Source organism: Dama dama, chromosome 7 (assembly GCF_033118175.1).
Source record: "Dama dama isolate Ldn47 chromosome 7, ASM3311817v1, whole genome shotgun sequence".
Lineage (NCBI taxonomy): Eukaryota > Metazoa > Chordata > Mammalia > Artiodactyla > Cervidae > Dama > Dama dama.
In genome coordinates, this window is record NC_083687.1 from 31872472 (window position 1) to 31888571 (window position 16100).

Consider the following 16100-nt stretch of genomic DNA (forward strand, 5'->3'; position numbering starts at 1 on the left):
GGATTGGGTTCATAGATATTAGAGGAGGAGAGGCATGGTTAATGGTATTGATTTCCTCTGTGGGTCGAGAATCTTATTCTGGTCAATATTTTACTTTCAACTAGATGATAAAACAATACCATGTCACTACTTTCTACTGGTGCTTGGAAAGTAGTGTTGGACTTCCACAGCCTACAGCTTTGTATTGGCTAATCCTGTCACTTCTCTGGGAAACTGTTCTCTCAAGTCCTTATTATAACTGACAGTGGGGTATGCAGCAATGCTTGGTATAGATCAGAGCACCCAGAGCTTGCTTCCTACCTCAGAAGCAGCAGCATAAGCCCTTAGGGTCATGGAGGTCACCACATTCTAAGGAGGAAAAATATGCTGAGAGGACAGCTCTTTCCCAGGAGGTTTTCAATCTTTCCTGCTTTTGGACATGACCTCAGACGACAAGATTTTGTGGTCTTAGTCTTGTACCCAACATTGTGGTTCATGGCTGAAGATCATGCATTGGTGATATGTCTTGATTCATTTATTTATTCAAAAGGTTTTAAGAGAAATAACCAGGAGCTGAAGAGAGGGGCTTCCATGAGGCTAGGTTAGCTTTTGCTGAATAGTCTCAATAGATATAAATACATGTGCTAATATATATTATTATGTATATAAGATACTACTACACAGAGAGCAGTGCTTAGCACATAGTATGAAGTGCTTTGTGTACAACGGCTTATTTAATGCTAACAACCCTACAAGATAAAGTGGGTACTGTTGCCTTTATTTTACACAAGAAAATTGAAGCATAGAGGGGGTAGTGTTTATCCAAGGTGCACAGCTAGGAGGCAACAGGGCCAGGATTTAGACTGAGGTGAAATACGTGTCTACATACATGATATCCTGCCTCACAATATCTATGGATTATGCTTTTCTGCATGGAAAGGTAGAGGCTGAGGCCTTGGAGTGCCAGTCTGTTGACCTGGGATACCTGCCTTTAACAGTAAGTCTGTCTACTCTAGATTCAAGAATTCACAACTGAAAAACTGGGTGAAGAGACCCAGTCAGAATCGCATTTCAGTTTCACTTAGTATAGTCCTTTGGGACAAGGAGGAAGAATAAGAACCCATAAAGAGGGCACCTTGCTTGGTACCAGTCCCAAGAAAATGTGCCCCTAGGAAAGACTCCCTGATCCTTGCTGCTGGACTGATGGAGCTGTCTCCAGGCTAACAAAAGGTCTCACACAGGGTCCACTTTATTTCCAGTAGATTCAGTGCTAATAGGAGCAGCATCTAAATGAATTTTTAACAGCAGCAGCTGGAGCAGCGGTAAGCAACCTCTTTGGATTCAGCAAAGCTACTTCCAATTTGAACTGGGATATACTACAAGACTGAATCTTACTAACAATGCTGAATGGGAAAAAGTCTAAAAAAAACTGTATACTTTACCCTTTTTATGATATGGACGAAAGGTTTGTGGTTACCAGTGGGCCACGTGGAGGATAGGGTGGAGAAAGAGGGTGTGAACTGACGTGTTTTATACTGTTTATCTTATGATTCTTATGGGTGGTGGGTTTAGAGGTATTAAAAACAAATTTTTTTAACCTGTCATTTTGAATGAAGTTAAATGAACTCTGCAAATGATCTGCAGAAAGGTAAGCATTTGGATTCATCAGGTCACAATATGGACCCCTTTAGGCAAACATGGGGTCCAGTTCTTTTGGCTCCTCTCTGGTCCTTTCCTCAGAACATTTGAAGTTGTTAATTACATTTTCGTACTTCAACCACTCATTGTTTTGTTTATTTGTTGCCTCAGGAAAATTGTGTTTGTCTTCAGCTGCTCTTGTTTTTTCTGATACTGATGTGGTGGGTACAGAAGAGCATCTTCCCCAAGAGCAGACAAGGCCTAGAAGGGAAAGTTTCAGAGAATGAAAGGGAACTGCCATCTAGGATATGCAGTTGACAAGATGAGAGTTGCCGTAAAGGCAACACTTAAAAGCACTAAGTAAGAGCAAGAGCTAGCATATAGTAAATAGATCCATTTGTTAACATCTTCATCAGTGATCCTAACCAAAGTATGGATGGAAATCACATATCTCCCAGCAAAATAAAACTAGAAAGATTCTTAGTGTACCAGTGATTGGTGGGTTGCTTCTTCACAAACGCATAACGACAATTCACTGATTCAAAAAAAAAGTTAAACAGTGTTAGGTGCCCCAGATGAACTTGACTGTTGAGAATACAAGAGAACCTGACTCTGTCCTTGGAAAAATTAATAGTCAATTAAGAGAAAAAAATAACATGAAATAAGTGGGATTAGACAAAAGACCCATTTGTGGATAAGTGAAACACTGTGTGCTTTCAGGAGACCTCAGTGCTGACCATGGTGGTCAGGAGAAACTAAAAGTCTAGATCTGCATTTCTTCCTTAGTGCACTTTTTCTTGAGGTTGACAGGTTAGTACAAACTAACATGGCCCTGCAATAAATTTTGACTTGATTATGCAATTAAATCACTACACCCTTTCACCTCCTTTAACCCAGTAATTTCTTTTTGAGGTCTTTGCAAAGAATAATGAGAAAGTTCAGTCAAACCAGTGTAGATTATTCTAGGGAAACTGATTTTACTAGAATATTAATAAAGCATTAATAGCTTAGATTTCACATTGTGTAAACAGTATTTAAATATGACAGTATTGCCTCAAGTACATTTCCACATAAAACAGTCAAGAGATTAATTTCGAGGTTGGAAATTAAATCCTGTTTTTTAAATTGGTATAAACAAACACAGTCATCTTTTTTTAGTCCCCTCCACTCTTTAAAAAAATTTTTTGTTGTTGTTGAGCCCCAAGGCATGTGGGATCTTAGTTCCCCTGTCAGGGATGGAACCTGTGCCCTACGCAGTAGAGGCACAGTCTTTACTAGACCACTAGGGAAGCCCCACCCTTTTAAATTTTGAGGCCTTTCAAAATCCTTCATGCAGATGTTTTCAAAAAATGTACACTGGCCTCTGGGAACTGTTGCACAATGCTGCTGCTGCTGCTGCTAAGTCACTTCAGTCGTGTCCGACTCTGTGCGACCCCATAGATGGCAGCCCACCAGGCTCCTCCATCCCTGGGATTCTCCAGGCAAGAACACTGGAATGGGTTGCCATTTCCTTCTCCAATGCATGAAAGTGAAAAGTGCAAGTGAAGTCGCTCAGCTGTGTCTGACTCTTAGCGACCCCATGGATTGCCATTGCCTTCTCCATGTTGCACAATAAATATTGTTAATAAATTGTAAAATTGTTTACATATTTAATTATACCTCACCTATTCCAGAAAGTACTTCAAATCATTTAAAGCATAAAATAAAAATAGCAGGAGTTTAATATTCCATAAAGGAAGAAAATGATGGAACTAATAAATGACCAGGATTAAAAGTAAATGTTAGCACGGTAACATTATAAGGACATTAAATTTGGGCCACAGTTTGGTTTTGAAAGATTGACATGAGAACCTTGTAAAATTTATAGCTCACTATAAAACTAGAGTTTTATATCTATAGTTTCTATACATGGAAAGTAGTGTTTAAGGGACTTAATAGGATTGTTGTTAGTAAAAGGAATTTCTTCTTGGTTTCTTAGTAAATAAAGACTATCAGAAGAGTTTATTTTTTGTAAAATAAGTTTCACAAATCAAGGATGGATGAACACCTCAAAGGTTGGGTAAGCAATTTACAGAAGAATATAAAAATCCTTGAAACATGAATATTGAACCTCACTAATAAAACTGTGTCACCCAGCAAAATGTTTTGTCGTTAACCGTTTAATCATGGTATTCTGTTGGTCATCTTTGGGTTATCTTCTGCAATATGGGAGACTCGGGTTCGATCCCTAGGTCGAGAAGATCCTCTGGAGAAGGAAATTGCAGCCCACTTCAGTATTCTTGCCTGAAAAACCATGGACAGAGGAGCCTGGCGGGCTACAGTCCATGGGGTCGCAAAGAGTCAGACATGACTCTAAGTTGCTTCAAAATTTGGGGGAGGTAGGTGGGCAGCGTGTATTAAAAGCTTTTAAAACTGGACAAACTTTAAGAATGGCTATATGTATTATATATGTATATATATATATGTATATATATATGTATATATGTAACTGAATCACTAAGTTGTACACCTGAAATTAACAAAACATTGTAAATCAACTATACTAAACTGGATAAAGATCTAGTGATTCCACTTGTAGAATTTAAGGTAATAATTATGGCCATCTGAAAATATTTAGCTTTCAGCCTAGTTGGAAGAATAATTTCTTACTGTTTACCCTTCAAGGTTTCATTAAAATATGTGCCCTTCCAGACTCAAAGCTCATATTACTTTGCACAAAGCTGAGAAAGAGCTGGAAAAGTCTGAGTCAGGAAGTGTGGCACGTTCCCCTTATTTTCACTCAGCCATCCCTCTTAAAAATCGCCATTTTATCTACTACCTGGCAACGGACGCCATGGAAACTTTCAGTCAGAAATATCTGAGAGTGACCAGGAAGGTTGGGAAGCAAGAGTGTCACTGAGTTTCTCTGGACCTGAAACAGGTCAAGCTCTTGCGTAGAAACTGGTCTCATCAAGTCTTGCATCGGCGGGAGCTGTCGCCCTACGAGAACTTTCCAAGGCTGTTCCTCGGCCGTCACTTTCGGAGCCCAAAACAAACACTTCTCCAATGGCAAGACAGATCTGGGGACGAAAAGGAATCAAACAAGAGACAATAAAATGGTCTATGCCATACAATCTGGGGCTTTTGTAGGATTTTTGTTGTTCCTCACTGTCTTCAAAAATAAACAAGCCTGGGGCAAAAACCACGCTCAAGGTTTCGGTAAAGATGAGAGGTTGGAAAACCCACCAAGCGACTTGGGCTAAGCGTCGTTCGGTTCTTCTTTCCTTCCCTCCAGAAACATAAACCTTTTTCCTTTTCAAGCCACGGGTGGCCTTTTATTCTCGACCCGGAAGTTAACTTCTTCTTAGACTATACGTCACAGAGACGCTGATCTATGTATCTATTTTAGTGGAAAATCTTTCTGCTTTTCCCGAGGTGTCAGGATGGCCGAGTGGTCTAAGGCGCCAGACTCAAGCGAAGCTTCCCCGCCTTGGGGATTCTGGTCTCCGTATGGAGGCGTGGGTTCGAATCCCACTTCTGACACATACTTTTTTCCCCACCCCCTAATTTCTAAAACAAAGTATCTTGGGAAGAGCAATATGCATATGCAATTTACCAACACATAGTGTTAAAAACGGACTTTAAAAAATTTCTCACAGGGACTGCTAAGGAAAATAGTAATAGCTGAAACATCGCGATATTTTCGGAAGTCACGAGATTTGGGGTGAACGATTGATAACGACGGGAGAGTACCAGAGGTTGGTTTATCTGAAACAGCGCGAGGAAATGTTAAAATAGCGAGTTTTGGGACTCAGATAGTCCCCTTTCCCTTGGTGCTGCAGGAGTAAGTGGGCGTGGCCCGGTGCCCCGCCTGCTTCTCTTGGCTGCTCTTCCGCTTCTTCCCAGACAGAGGCCCTGCCCTGGTTGCTATTCCAGGGGATCTTCCCCGCCCAGGGGTGGAATCCGCGTCACTTGAGTTTCCTACGGTGGCGGGACGATTCTTTACCACTGCACACTGCTGTCTGCAAAGATATTTTATATAGATGTTTAATATAGGTCGATTGGATTTTTATAGATAGATCCATAGATCTATATTATTTATAAGAAATTGAAGGATATATAGATTTATGGATTTTATGGATCTGTAAATCTTATATAAATGTATATAAATTTATGGATTTTAATATAGATCTATTTATTTTGTATTGAACATGGTCTCTCCATGTTCAGAAGTCATGAACTAGTTCTCAAACATTTCCTTGTAAATCATACCCTCGCTGGCATCTAATAATTATTGTTTTGTTTCCTAGTCAAAATTGAGTGCCGTTTTACCTCCTGAATAAAGCATGAAAGTTATAGCTTCCTCCTCCAAATCTAACCGCCAACAATATTTTATTATATTTTGTACACTCCTATTTTCTCTGAATTCATGTATATGTAATATATAAATATTTTGTTTTTACAGAAATGCAGTCATACAAAGTATACCATTCTCTGACTTTTTTTTTTTTAACATAATGTATCTTGGGCTCTTTCCGTGTAAACACTATCTTTTTCCTTAGAAATTAAATGTGGCAAATCAGTCCACAGGATAGATATATCCTATTTCATTTATCCACTTTTTTTCCCCCTAGACATGTAGGGTATTTTTAATCACCATTCTTCCAACGAGTATATCATGAGTGCTTTTTATGTACCAAGGAATGTAGTTCTGGAGCCATGGCAGTAGAAGTATAAGAATAAAATGGAATAGGATAGAATTAAAATTAAAATTTAATTTTTTTTAAACTAGTGAAATAAATTTATACCCTATGTTGTTTATATTCCAGCCAAATGACTGATTCTGCCTCAGGAACACCATATTCCAGGATTTCCTTCTCTCTCAGGAGAAGAATATACATATCCCAGATCCCAAGACTAATGAACTATGATCTATATGAAGATCTATGATAATGAAGATTCATATATGCATGGCAATGTATTTCTGTCATGACCACTCATGACTCTAGTTGGTTGATCGTTGATTTTTATCCTGAAATAGTCAAAATGTAAGAGACTAGGCGGGTGAAAGAAAGCTGGTTTATTTGAAAATTAAAGCCTGTAGATATTTGAAAACTTTGAAAACTTAGGTGAAATATTGGAAGTATTAATTTACTCGGAGACTTCCCTTATAAAAATACTTGTTTGTATTACTCATGATTCCTGCTTTCTGTTTCAGAAAAAGATGCTCGTTATATCCAAGAAGTTTATAAAACACATGATTGTGTACTAGCTAAAAATTGTTTGCAAGGTAATCGGGAATGAGTGCCTGACTTGTTCGGCTTTTAGTTCAGTTCAGTTCAGTCGCTCAGTCGTGTCTAACTCTTTGCGACCCCATGAATCGCAGCACGCCAGGCCTCCCTGTCCATCACCAACTCCCAGAGTTCATTCAAACTGTGAATAAATAATGCAGAATAGTGCTCGCCTTGGCAGCATACATACTAAAGTTGGAAATGATTAGCATGGCTCTTGCTCAAGGATGACATGCAAATTTGTGAAGCATTCCATAATTTGACAAGAAATTAAAAGTTAAAGTATCAATAAGTGAAGGTTTGACTAAGCTATACTTAGAATGATAAACTTCATCCTAGTAACTGATTTCATATGATTGACCTAACCAATATTGACTAGCATAAAACCAAGTTTAAGATTTTTAAAGTGAAGTTAAAAGTTCAACTAAATTATAGATAACTCCAGCTGAAATTAAAAAAAAAAAGATACTTTAAAAAAATGTGGAATACCCAATACAGAAAGTAGGTCCAAAGGTGACCAAACTATAACCACTACAACACAGGCCTATTGATGAGTGGATATACAGTCTCTTTGTATCCATGATGTTCCAGGACCACCAGCAGATGCCAAAGTCCATGGATACTTGAGTCTCCATAAAATGGCATAGTTATTTGCTTATAGCCTACACATATTCTCTTGTATACTTTTAAATCATCTCTTGATTAAATACCTAGTACAGCATAAATGCTATGTAAATAGTTGGTGGTGCATGGTAAATTCAAGTTTTCCTGTTTGGAACTTCCTGGAATATTTTTTCTGAATATTTTTGATGAGTTGTTATAATCCGTGGCTGCAGAACCTGCAGGTATGGAGGTCTGACTGTAAATGAGATGAACTGTGGTTTACTGTCAGAGGTTCCTAGGAATGTCATAGTACAAGTCTGATTTCTCTATGAAATTTACTAGAGAAGTCAGTTAACTCATCAGCTCTAGTATCCTTCAATTTCTTATAAATGATATAAAAAGGTAGCACTTGAAATGACAGTATTCCTATTTTAACCCAACTTCATACATTTTTATTACAGATATCTCCATTTCATGGAATGTGAGGTGAGAAGCAAACTGTATTTCACCACTTAAAATATCATGCCCTTCTTCAGGATGATAAAGAATGTTTATGGAAAAAACTACAGCTAACATCATTCTCAAGGAATTAGACAAGAAAAATAATCAAAGCCATTCAAATGGAAAAGATAGAAGTAATACTGTCTCTATTTACAGATGGCAATATCATGACAGGATCACAAGAAAACTTCTACAACTGATAGATGAATTCAGCAAAGTTGCAGAGTATAAGATCAGCATACAAAGTCAGTTGTGTTTCTATATCAGCAATGAACAAACCGAAAAGAAAATTATGAAAGCAACTTCAATTATAGTAGCACATAAGGAATAAAATACCCACGAATGGATTTAACCAATGAAATGAAAGACTTGTACACCGAAATCTACAAAACATTGCTGACAGAAATTAAAGAAGCCTCAAATAAGTGGAAAGAAGTTCCAAGTTCCTAAATAGGAAGACTTAATACTGTTAAGATGTTAATACTATCCAAAGTGATCTACAGATTCAATTTCATTTCTATCAAAATTCCAACAACTTTTTTTACAGAAAAGAAAAAGCCATTCTTCAAATTCATACCAAATTGCAATATGAACAAACAAACAAAAATCTTAAAAAAGAAGAACAAAGGTGGAGAACTCAGATTTCCTCAATTAAAAACTCAGTATAAAGCGATAGTAACCAACATAATATGGTAGTGGCATAAAGATGGACATATAATGCAATTGAGAATCCAGAAATCAACCCATACATTTATAGCCAACTGGTTTTTTAAAGAATATTTATTTATTTATTGCAAAAAAAAAGTCTTAACCATTGTAAATGTACTGTTCAGTAGTTTTAGGAATATTCATATTGCTGTGGAATAGATCTCTAGAACCCTTATCTTGCAAAATTGAAATTCTGTACCCATTAAACAGCTGTCATTTTTACCTCACTCCCATAAAATGGTAATCACCATTCTACTTGTTTCTATGAATTTGATTATTTCATATACTCTATGATGGAATAGGATTTAAGTTTTTCAGGCTGCAAGAAAATTTGAACATAACATAGTTCCTGTCTGACAGGGCCCTCTTTAATGTACAATGTGCATCTGTACAAAGATAGGAATGTCTTAGACCTGCTGCTTCCTTCAAACACATAGATCTGGACTATGTATCTCTGGCAAACTAAAGAGCCTCTTGGTTAAAGTGAAAGAGGAGAGTGAAAAAGTTGGCTTAAAACTCAACATTCAGAAAACTAAGATCATGGCATCCGGTCCCACCACTTCATGGCAAATAGAATGGAGAAACAGTGGAAACAGTGGCAACCTTTTATTTTGGGGGGCTCCAAAATCACTGTAGACGGTGACTGCAGCCATGAAATTAAAAGACACTGGTTCCTTGGAAGAAAAATTATGACCAACCTAGACAGTTTATTAAAAAGCAGAGACATTACTTTGCCAACAAAGGTCCATCTGGTCAAAGCTATGGTTTTCCCAGTAGTCATGTATGGATGTGAGAGTTGGACTATAAAGAAAGCTGAGCACTAAAGAATTGATGCTTTTGAACTGTGGTGTTGGAGAAGACTCTTAGGAGTCCCTTGGAGACTTGGAGACTTGGAGCAAGGAGATCCAACCAGTCTATCCTAAAGGAAATCAGTCCTGAATATTCATTGGAAGGACTGATGCTGAAGCTGAAACTCCAGTACTTTGACCACCTGATGCGAAAAACTGACTCATTTGAAAAGACCCTGATGCTGGGAAAGATTGAAGGTGGGAAGAGAAGGGGATGACAGAGGATGAGATGGTTGGATGGCATCACCAACTTGATGAACGTGAGTTCGAGTCAACTCCGGGAGTTGGTGATGGACAGGGAAGCCTGGTGTGCTGCAGTCCATGGGGTCGCAAAGAGTCGGACACACCTGAGCGACTGAATTGAACTGAACTGAACACTTGTGTCAGTGGGATCATACAATATTTGTCTTTTTGCGACTGGCTTATTTCACTTTGAATAATGTCCTCAAGGTCTATTTCTTTTGTTTATTTAAGACAGTAATATTCCATGGTATATACTACATTTTATTCATCCATTTATCCTTCTAAGGATATTTAGGTTCATTCTACCTCTTGGCTATTGTGAATAATGCTGCTATGAACATGGGTGCACATATCTGTTTTGAGACTCTACTTTCAAATCTTTTGAATATATACCCAGAAGTGGAGTTTGCTGGATCATACCATAGTTCTGTTTTTAAATTATTTGAAGACCCTCCCTGCTGTTAAGTTCCATTTGTGGCATTTACGCTCTTGCTAAAAACTAAAGGTCTCATGACTACATAGAAGTTGCTCCAGAGGACAGTTCAATTGGAATAAAAGCCTTTGGCGGCTTCTGCCTTTATGCTTTTCTAAAGGGAGGAGGTAGAGGCAATTATGTTTATGGTAGCTAAAGAAAATCTGGAGAACATCTATTTCAAACCATTCAGAGCTACAATGATAGAAATCCTAGTCAGATATTTGTTTCCAGAAATTTAACTCACCATTTCCCCATTTAGTTGATTTTTAAAGTGATCCCTCCCCCCTCAAAAGTTCAGTATTTCAACTTTGTAAAGACCAAGTGCCTTCATATTCTCAGCGAGTTAGCACTATTATTCCTTAAGCCAGGAATAATACAATTCTGTCTAAAGAAGCCCCCATCCCTAATTTTTTATTTCAGCCTCTAAATTATTTCTCTCATAGGACGTGAAAAAAGTTTCAGTTATTTTGTTTCTGTTTATTTCATTTGTCAGGTTCAGTAGAAAGTAAGCTCCTTGAGGACACATGCCATTCCCTCTTCGTTCATGCGTAAAGCACTCGTCAAACATCAGGCCTCCAGTATATAATTGTTAAATAAGAACGAATTGATCGATTAATTGATTGAACTCACAACCGGGCAACAGCATCAAGAGGTGAGAGGAAGCAAATCAGATTTTAAGCCTCTCTAACCTGGCAGGGAATCAGACCGGCAAATGGAAAAAAGCGACCACGAAGGGACTCGAACCCTCAATCTTCTGATCCGGAATCAGACGCCTTATCCATTAGGCCACGCGGCCAACTGTGGGAGACCCTTCTCACGTAAAGTACAAAAGTTATGTAGACAGGGGTGGGCGGGGGGCCTTTCTACTGACTGAATTGAGCTGAACTGAAGCGGAAGAAGGAATGCATCTTTTTTTTTCAGAGATCTAGGTAATGGTCAGGCTTACTTGCTCCAGATTTCACCTTCACACATTCTGTCTAAATCAACTCTGTCCCTCTCCTTTGCCTCCACTACTTTGACTGCTTAACAGATTTTTCTTCCCCTCATCATATTTAGAAATCACAGTATTTGCATTGCATAAAAAGAACTTTAGAGTTTAAAACCTTAGTATTTACATTTCAGAGAGGTAAAAAAAGAAATGGAGGCAGATATAAAGCTCAACAAGCTACAGACATGCCATTTTCAGTTCTGTTATGGATGATACTGCAGAAACAAAACCATTTTGAGACATGATTTTAAGAAAAGAGCAATTTAGAGTTTGTGATTCCATTAATAATCGTTTGGCCAAGAGTGAAAATACAGACTGAAGGAATCTCAATACTCTCTAACAAACAAATTTAGAAATTTAAAGGCAAACTATTGATGCTAGCTGGAAACGAGTTTTGCACAAGTTGCACTCTTTGGAAACAGGTGACTATATTCCAGCGGAGAAAACAAACTTTTGAAGTCTAAACTCCTTAGTGGATCTCTTGGATTTTCATCTTGGCATCCATTCCATTTGCAAGCAAAATTTGATCTCCCGAACTCAATTTTGTTCCTTTTTTTTTTTGGTACTTTTTATTCCTTCCTTCTCTTCATTGTTCAAGTCTTTAATTCATTTTTAAAATTTAGATATTTTATCATAGTGTCACTCACTCAGTCCTGTTCAACTCTTCGAGACCTCATGGACTGTAGCCCACCAGGCTCCTCTCTCCATGGAATTCTCCAGGCAAGAATACTGGAATGGGTCTCCATTCCCTTCTACAGGGAGCTTCCCCCAGGGATCAAACCTGGGTCTTTTGCACTGCAGGCAGATCCTTACCCTTGAGCTAGGGAAGCCCTTAACATTAAAAGCAACTGAATTATATCTTTTTGGTGCACTGCAGCAGGAATCTTTAGTTCCCTGACCAGCTATGCCTCCCTTCCCCCTCCCTTCTACCCTCCCCTCCCAGGAAGCTTGGAGTCCTCCCTGGAGGACCACCAGGGAGATTCCTGTGTGTCTTTTTTTATGCCAATACCTTACCATACTGTTTTGTTTACCATAGCTTTGAAAGACCCACTCCTCAGCAGTCTTCCTCCCACCTTTCTGTCTCCTGCTAGTGGGTGCCCTCTTTTCCTTTCTTCTTTTCTCCTCCTCCTGTATTAACTTTTCCAGGATCCTAGTTCATGTCAGTTTCTGTTCCTAGAGTTTCAGGTCCAGTTGTTCCCAAACTAGTTTGTTTAAGTTTGTTTATCAGATTCAATTGAGGGACATTTATAATTTTTAAAACTTTATTGAAGTATACAGTTGATTTACAATGCTAATTTCTCCTGTACAGCAAAATGATTCATTTATACATATATATACACATTCTTTTTTTATATTCTTCTCCATTATGGTTTACTACAGAACACTGAATATAGTTTCCTGTGCTGTACAGTAGGACCTTGATGTTTACCCATTCTATATAGAATAGTCTGCACCTGGTGGTGGTGGTTTAGTTGCTAAGCCATGTCCGATTCTTGAGACCCCATGGACTATAGTCAGGCTCATCTGTCCATGGAATTTTCCAGGCAAGAATACTGGAGTGGGTTGCCATTTTCTTCTTCAAATCTGCATGTGCAGATCTCAAACTCCCAGTCCCTCCCCGCTCCCCCATAAGTCTCTTCTCTATTTCTGTGAGTCTGTTTCTGTTTCATGGATACGTTTGTGTGTCATATTTTAGTTTCCATATATAGGTGATATCATATGATATTTGTCCTTCACTCTCTTACTTACTTCAATTAACATGATAACCTCTAGGTCCATCCATGCTGCTGCAAATGGCTTTCTTTATTTCTCTTTTATGGCTGAGAGAGATTCCATTGTATATATGCACCATATCTTCTTTACCCATTCATCTGTCCATGGACATTTAGAATGCTTCCATGTCTTGGCTATTGTAAATAGGGATGCAATGAACCTAGGGGTGCATGTATCTTTTTGAAACATAGTTTTGTCTGGGTATATGCTCAGAAGTGGAATTGCTGGATCCAATGACAACTCTGTTTTAGGTTTTTGAGGAACCAACATACTGTTTTCCATAGTGGCTGCACCAAGTTACATTCCCACCAACAGTATAGGAGGTTCCCTTTTTCAGTTGAATAACATAAGAACCCAAGATTCTGAGAGCACTCAGCATCTAGAGAGTGGGGCCCAGAAATCCACAGCTTTATTCAGTTCCTCCAGGTGATTTTCCATCTTTATGGATCCGCCCGACAATCACCTCCTCCGCTCGCCCCCCCCCCTCCCCCAGTGTTGTCTAAAAAGCATTCATATGTCCCTTTAGCCTCTCTGAGAGTCGCCTGTGGCCCAGGCATTGTATACCCAAAGGCAGGAGGAGAAGGGGAAGACGAGATAGTTGGATGGCATCACAGACTCGATGGACAGGCATTTGAGCAAGCTCCGGGAGATGGTGAAGGACAGGGAAGCCTGGTGTGCTGCAGTCCACTGGGTCGCAAAGAGTCGGACACGACTGAGCGACTGAACACCAAAATCCGATGACCCCCGCAAGTCCTCTGGGGCTCGGCCGGGTCGGATCCGCCAGGACGGCCAGATCCGGAGTTGGGGAGGAGCCGAAAGGAAGGTGGTGATGTCAGGTCTCCAAGAGTCCACAGGAGTGAGAATCAGAAGAAAGCTTAGATGGAAAATGATTTAGGATTTGCTCCCAATACTCATTTCTGGGTTGACCCTGGTACCCAAAATCAGAGAACGGCGGGAAGCGCCTGAGGGTTGCCCCTCGGAGGGCAAGGGGTCTACCTACTGCGGGCGCCTGGAGGGTTTATACAGTTGAATCATTTTGCGGATCAAGCCTACGCCTTAAAACGCCTTCCTTCTGGGTAGAGTTCAGTTTCGAAAGGGGGCGCTCTAAGGCTGCTCTGTTTCTTTCTCTCCTCTTCCTCGCGCACGTCTCGGTGGTTCTCGAGACCTGAGATTCAGAGCCCGGGAGACGCACCCACCATGCCTGTCCCCGACTCAGTCTTGACGAGCGAGCTTACCCGAATGAGGGAAGCGACCGACGCGGGCCTGTCACACTTGCCTCCCAGTCTTCTCGCCTACCTGGACCTAAATCCCCACGGCGCCGTTTAGGGTTTCTTTTTATCCTCCGGCATTATACTTTCGATTTTCTGTCAACCTATTTAAGCAGAAGTCTTATCCCAGACCTCTCCCTGGGGGCGGGCAGTCAGGAGCTCCCCCTTCGCCACAGGCAGGTGGCCGTCGAGCTGCTGTCCGAGAGGGTGACCCGTAGTGAGAGAGCTCAGGACCAGACGGGACTTTCGGTATAGTATTTAGTTTTCGTTCTTATAGCCTAGTTACAAGACAGTATTCAGTAGAGAAAGTTCAAAGATTGAATTTCGTGAGGTAAAAGTTTCTTTTGCGGAAGATGTATTGACAGGTCATAGGAATAATTCTGAGAGGAACTGAGCGGGAGGGGGTGTAGCTCAGTGGTAGAGCGCGTGCTTAGCATGCACGAGGCCCCGGGTTCAATCCCCGGCACCTCCAGTTTTCTCGAGAGGTGTGGAGTTAGCTTTGGGCTGTAACAGCACTAGACGCATCCTCGTTTGCTAAGAACGTCCACCGCCTGCCCTCTTTTCTGGTTCTTTCGTTCTCTTTCAGGTCTTTTAAGTCACACAAAAAACAAGAACTGTTTTGTTTTTAATATGGACCCATTTTTGCCCTAGGGCCTTAACCACAGTGGGTAGCTGAGTCAGCTGGCAAAAGACATGATTAAAGAGGCTGAGGGAGTACCAAGTCGCTTAGGACTGCGGAAACCGAAAAACAAGCGAGGTACCAAATTAACAAGTCCAATTACAATAGTTACATTTCGCAGTATCATCTAAGAGCAAGAAACACAGAAAGCAGAAAAAAATAAGAGCGAATGTGAAGTCCACAGGAAATTTTCTTTAGATCCCTTCGTTTTCTGGGCGGTTTCTGGGTCAAGGAATAGGTTTGTTGAGAGGAAGGAAAGCTTTCCTTTCTTTTCCCCTACCACTCTTTCCCCATTACAGCCTCCCCTTCTTTCCCCGCTCCCTCCTTCCGTTTTTATATTTTGTATGCGTTTCTTTAACTCATTGTTCCTGAGTAACTTTTAAATTATAATATAAGCTTCATATCTATATAGAGTTCTTATTGTGTTAAATAAGTTCTGCCCTTTTTACCTGATGAAGTGAAATATGAAACATATTTAATTTTTTTTAAATGTGGACAACGGAATGAAATTTATTTGTAAATATCCAAACAGTTTTTGAGATAAAGGACTGAAGCCTTGCCATAACTTCAGTTTTTTGTTTTTTTTTTCTTTTTTTGGAAGGCGAGGTATGATAAATACAGATAGAAAAGATTCAGCTACCCAAAGAGCTTATTGGTAGGTATTCCTAATAATAACTTTGAGAGTTTGGAGGAATTCGTCCTTGCCGTTGTAAATGCTTTCCTGTACATGATGAAAGCATCAGAGTTCTGGAGAATGACTTAGGTGCCACCAAATGGTCATCTTGGGGACACCAAAATCCGTTGCTATGTATGAGAGTTCTGAGATGGCCAAAATTTCCCTGTAATGGTAGATTGTTGTTTTTGAATATGTCCTTCTAGATTCTTAAAATCATGTTTCTTGGCATTTTTCTTTAGCTTCAAAATTCTGCCTTTAGAGTAGGATTCAGTATTCATGAAGTGAAGTGAAGTGAAGTCGCTCAGTCGTGTCCGACTCTTTGCGACCCCATGGACTGTAGCCTACCACGCTCCTCCGGCTATGGGATTTTCCAGACAAGAGTACTGGAGTGGGTTGACATTTCCTTCTCCAGTCAGTATTCATAACTGAACTAATTTTCCTCTAAGAAATC

At 39.8% G+C, this 16100-nt stretch overlaps 1 long non-coding RNA gene, 3 other non-coding genes and 1 pseudogene across 4 annotated transcripts; 3 read left to right on the forward strand and 2 right to left on the reverse strand.

Moving 5' to 3' along the window:
• Window position 1: 1 nt before the first annotated feature.
• LOC133059753 (uncharacterized) lies at window positions 2-4954 on the reverse strand. The gene is made up of 3 exons (XR_009693622.1): window positions 4843-4954; window positions 4436-4676; window positions 2-1878 (listed from the first exon to the last, which is right to left on the reverse strand). It is a non-coding gene; the product is annotated as an uncharacterized LOC133059753 (long non-coding RNA).
• Window positions 4955-5033: 79 nt separating this feature from the next.
• Window positions 5034-5139, forward strand: TRNAL-CAA (transfer RNA leucine (anticodon CAA)). Its single transcript has 2 exons — window positions 5034-5071; window positions 5094-5139. It is a non-coding gene; the product is annotated as a tRNA-Leu (tRNA).
• Window positions 5140-7052: 1913 nt separating this feature from the next.
• On the forward strand, window positions 7053-7149 carry LOC133060041 (U6 spliceosomal RNA; annotated as a pseudogene).
• Window positions 7150-10988: 3839 nt separating this feature from the next.
• On the reverse strand, window positions 10989-11061 carry TRNAR-CCG (transfer RNA arginine (anticodon CCG)). Its single transcript has one exon. It is a non-coding gene; the product is annotated as a tRNA-Arg (tRNA).
• A 3633-nt stretch (window positions 11062-14694) lies between these two features.
• Window positions 14695-14766, forward strand: TRNAA-AGC (transfer RNA alanine (anticodon AGC)). Its single transcript has one exon. It is a non-coding gene; the product is annotated as a tRNA-Ala (tRNA).
• The last annotated feature ends 1334 nt before the right edge of the window (window positions 14767-16100 follow it).